Genomic DNA, 5000 nt, shown 5'->3' on the forward strand with positions numbered 1-5000 from the left:
AAGAATGAGCTGCTCACATGATGAGGTAACAGCAAGCATGGGCATGCAGTAGATTAGGAGAAAATATTTTTTGAGTCTATGATAAGCCAGATACAAGATGTGCTTCTGTAGTAAGTCCTGGCAAGCATTTGGGAGTGCTGATGATAATGGAGCTTTTCACTTTAACATGAAAACAAGGTGCTCATATCATATTTACTGCTGCACCTTGAATTTTTATGTTTACCAGTGTTTGAAATGTATAGTTTTAATTTGCATATCATCCTAAAAAATATCTTTGGTGTGTCAGTTGATATGGAGCTATGTTTATTGATAGCAATAAACCTTTAATTAATGAAATAATGTATAACATGTGATTGTGTGCCACTTCTGATGGCAGCTGATTGGTTTAAATGGCAGTGTGTGGCAAAGATGCCACTGTAAGGTTAGCAGTCCCATAGAATGACTGTGGCACACCCTCATGTTGTTATTTGTATATAGTAATACACTATTCTGCTACAGTGTTAGAAAATATTGATTGTCCATATTTTTTGCCTCTATATTCCGTTCCAATACCCCAGTCTTGGTTGTTGATGTTGAAACCATAATATGTATGAAGTACATACCAGCCAGAAGAGGCTGACTGTTTGACCAGGACTTGCCCTGCTAGACTAAGTCTAAAATTAAGAACAGGTACATATCATTTTAACATTGGAAATATCCTGTTTACACTATTGTTCTTTATTAGATGCCTGTATGAAACTTTACAGACAATGTTATGTTGTACCGTAATACCTGAGGCGAAGCTTGTGGTGTGTGAAGATTCTTGATGTTATTGTAGGGCAAGTCCATATTACTGTCTCAGTTGCTGAATGTGGTATATAATATACATATCTGTTTTGTCATATTGTAGTATGTATTCAGTGTTTGTTAGGAGGCATACACGTTTCTCATTAACTTTACCATAATTGAGTTTGTGATGTCCTATTACAGGATTTTGAATTTTAAAAAATAATTAGGATGGGTGTTAAGCTTTAAGTGATGAACCTGTGTGCCCCCGTATGTAGGCCAGGGCACACCAAACAACAAGCTGTTGCTTTTTCATGCCCCGTGTCCTGTCTGCTGAATGAACCCCAGTGGTTATATACCCTCAAGCTTTGTGGGTTATTTTTCAAGTCTGAACTGAGGAGATGCAGAAAAGGTATTGGTATGACCACTGCAGAAACAAGTAGCCTGTCCAGGAGTCTGTCATACTCATAACATCACTTGTTACGCATTCGATCATAATAGTTTTAAAGCATAGCAAGAAGAGTCTGCCGTTCTCAAAATTACAAAGATGCAATTTCTTGTTAAATTTCTGTTCCCTGGGCAGGCACTTCTTTTTGGCAGAAGACAGGAGGTCTCTGCTCAAGGTTGTAAAACTAAAAACATAAAAAAAAAGAAAAAGAAAAAAAAACTAAAAAAACTTTTAAAAAACTAAAAAAAAAAAAAGATAAAAATAAAAACTACGAGTAAGGCAGCCCTGACTCTTGTGCTCAGTACCCACTGTGATCTTACAGGTAACTTGGTGTCCTTCTGCTGCCTTGTGAGGAAATGCCCACCTTCTGCACATAACTATGTACATGGTCCCCAGCTTAGACTTGAAACTCACAGCTTGATACTTCTCCGTCCATTTTGAAAACTGTAGCTGTTATGAGCTCAACAGGTGATGTTCTTTTAGTACATATCAGTAGGCAAGTAGATTTCAGGTGAGAAGGCGTTACAATGATGTCTATAGCGAGATGAAACATTTCAGTGGTGTATATGATTAGGACCCTTTATGCTGTAGTTATCTCTTGCTGTGTGGTATATACATATAATTTTCATTATTTCATTATAATTTTTCATTATTGATATTTTCATTATTATTGTTAACATTATTATTATTATTATTATCATCATTATCATTACTGATTTTTTTTTTATTATGGAATCTTCTCATCTGAAACGCTGGCCAGTCGGCTTTTCTAGAGGGCCCTTATATACATATTCTATTAGAAAGTAATGTAAAGAATATGTGTAACAAAGTCAGTGATCATTCCTTTCTTAGGTTAAAGTTATTCTTACTGCATAATTGATTAAGTGCCCTTTCTAGAATTGTCCAATATTCTATGCCTTACAACAAGATAACGAAGCCATTTTCTAAGGATTATTATGTTAGTAGTTTCTGCATATTAAAGAACAATCTATTGGTTTTTGAAGATTATTTCCATATGTCATTTTCATCCAGTGTATGGACAATACTTGTGTTCTAGTAAAGGTTGGATTTAAGAGCATTGGTCAAGTATATTTGTATTGCCATGCTATATATTTTTTTTCTTCTTCTCTAAAAGTGAACAAAACTGATGGTTTGTTGCCAGTCTTTATTTTAATTAGGAATATCTTTTATTGTTTTGTTTTATTTTGACATGCAGGTCAGTAGCTTTGCTGCATTTTGTCGTTTTCCCTACATAATTGCCTATTATGTGTGTTGTAGAGACAAGTGACCTTTAAATTGAACACTTTGCCAGCACATGTCCACCATCTCAAGCAAGGACATATAGGCTAGGTTGTGGGCACTCCCTTAGCTCAAGCCCCTAGCAATGGAGAAAGGAATTCCATAACTTCAAATGTGTAATATAACATTTTGTTTACCCCCTTTTTTGGTAATTTATCAAGGTCAAAAAGTAGAAAAGAAAACAAGAGTTGTGCCTGTAAGGTTTTCATTTTGTACTTTTTTGGGTTGGTTTGTTTTTTTATATATATTTATAATCATGATCATTGGTCATGCAATACAGGTTTTGTATGCTGTTCTTGAACTGGTTGCCTAGCAATAAGATTGGTAGGTTTTGTGGGGTAGCCTGCAGCCCAGCCTAGACTGTCCTGTACCCAAACACACTAGTGGCCGTGTGTTGGCAAAGTAATTCTATCAGCAGACTAGGCTGTAGAAAACCCCCTGGCAGAAGTAAAGAAAAAATTTGGAAAAAATTCTTTTATTCCTTTTCAAATTAAAAAGGATTGTTACAATTTGTATCAAAATTAGTTAATAACTCCATTAGGAAAGATGAAGATGAAAAAAAATCTTGATACTTTTAGAGTAAATCCTGCCCTAGTTTGCTGTTCCTGTTACCTCAGCGAGACAAGAACGTTCTGTGGAAAGAGACCGGTTGCTAACTGCCCCTCATATCTTTAAAGTTAGTATTTAGGTGGTTATCTTTTGTAAGTTACGAATCTCGGCCTGATATTCCTTTTTGTATGTTATATCTACTTAGAGTAAAATGTCATTTCTGTGATTTTGCAATACGTATCTCTGGCAATGAATTGAGATCTATGAGGATTTTTTTCTACTTTTCTTTTACTCTTGTTTCTTTTATTGTCTTTTTTCTTTCCTTTTTTTCTAATTTTGTATCTTTATATTGAATCTAAATTTCATACCTGAGGTGCTCCAAAAATATAGAAAAGAAGGAATTAATTTAGTGTTTTTGTTTTATTTTTAAATTTTGTTCATTTTTTAATTATTGGTATTTTCTTTTTATAAACGCAAAAGGTCGAATGTTTCTGCAGATCAGAAATAAATTAAAACCAAAGGATGTCTTTCGTTGGGTTATTAGTTTAAAAGTAAGTCTTATATTTAGTTCTATTTAAATGTAGGCTATAAGTCCAGAGATCTTATAAAGTAATAATAATTAATACTAATATTATTTGTTCTTAAGATGGTAGTTGCAACCAAGTGGAGTACTAGTCAGGTTAACACATTTTGTTAAGTGCAGTATGAGGATACCACTATGTGTACGACATTGTCATTATAACTATATCATATCGTGTATAGGGTCCAAAGGCGGGGAATAAAACTTATAGTGAAGAGCATATTGTTTACTTTAAGCCAATTTTGCATTTTCTATTGATAAATCATTTGTGAAGTACCATTGGAGGAATATGTATGGTCCATCTACACTCATTATCTGATATGATATTTTTTGCTCTCATTAATGATAAATTTTCAAAGTAAGGTAATATAATGTATAGATGAATTTGAAATCTGCTTTGGTATACATTTTCATCATACCATTTTGCATAGTTAATTGTTTATCCTAATAAATTATATTTCCAACATTCAAGTGTGTCCTCTTGTTGTACATTTCTGCAGTCCCTTTAATTTCAGATATTGGCTTCATGAATGGGGTCTGCACTTTCTATACCATTCCTTTTAAGAAGAAATATGAGTGCCTTCATCTGACTGAAGCAGTTGTTTTCAAAATAAATATTAGTATGGATAATGATTGTCTCAATTACATTATGTAGAATATCAAATGATGATTGATGCCCTCATATTCATCAGTTGAAAATGTGGTGAGAAAAGTGAGGACCCAGTATTCACTTTTGATAATACAGCTATTACACCTCAAAGTGATAAAAGTTGTAAATAAATACTGATGAAATCCCTGATAATTTTAAGCATTTTAGACACAAATAAAAAGACACCTAACTCAGAAGCCCCAAAGTCCCTGGAGGAAAAAAGAAAACAAAAGAAATGCAAACATAATTCTGAAAACTAGTTTTACCCAAACATTTCAAATATTTTGAAAAGTAGCCCTCTCTTCATATTTAATCCTATGCCAGTCCTTTTCCTGAATACATAACTAAATGGTTGAGTGGCTGGGTGTTTACTTAAATATCTAGAATGTAAAGAGAGTTCTGCACATCAAGTTTTGAGAGTATCCGTGGGTATGTGTGTAGGAGTATGTACCTGTACTTATACTGCATAAAAAAAACACACAGGACTATTCATATGGATATGTTTGTATTTGCATGTTGCATGTGTGATTGGGTGTCAATCTCCATATGTTGTCACATGTACATCATTTCAGGTATGCAAATCATGCACATATCTAAGTTCAATTTCAGTAAGCTGTGACAAACTCACTCACTCTTCTATTTTTTTACATTTTATTTAAGTCTTGATATTAAATGTCACTCTCTTCTTTCTTCTTATCATCTTTACCACC

At 33.7% G+C, this 5000-nt stretch overlaps 1 protein-coding gene across 22 annotated transcripts in view; it reads left to right on the plus strand.

Annotated features, from left to right (window-relative positions):
- Positions 1 to 3858, plus strand: part of LOC113814989 (RNA-binding protein with multiple splicing 2) — a 325312-nt gene extending 321454 nt beyond the window's left edge. For all 22 annotated transcript variants that reach the window (XM_070143814.1, XM_070143816.1, XM_070143819.1 and 19 more), the window contains one exon: positions 1 to 3858. This exon is cut by the window's left edge and continues 891 nt beyond it. The gene's annotated coding sequence lies outside the window, so the exon portion shown is untranslated.
- The last annotated feature ends 1142 nt before the right edge of the window (positions 3859 to 5000 follow it).

This window comes from Penaeus vannamei, chromosome 31, assembly GCF_042767895.1.
Source record: "Penaeus vannamei isolate JL-2024 chromosome 31, ASM4276789v1, whole genome shotgun sequence".
Classification (NCBI taxonomy): Eukaryota; Metazoa; Arthropoda; class Malacostraca; order Decapoda; family Penaeidae; genus Penaeus; species Penaeus vannamei.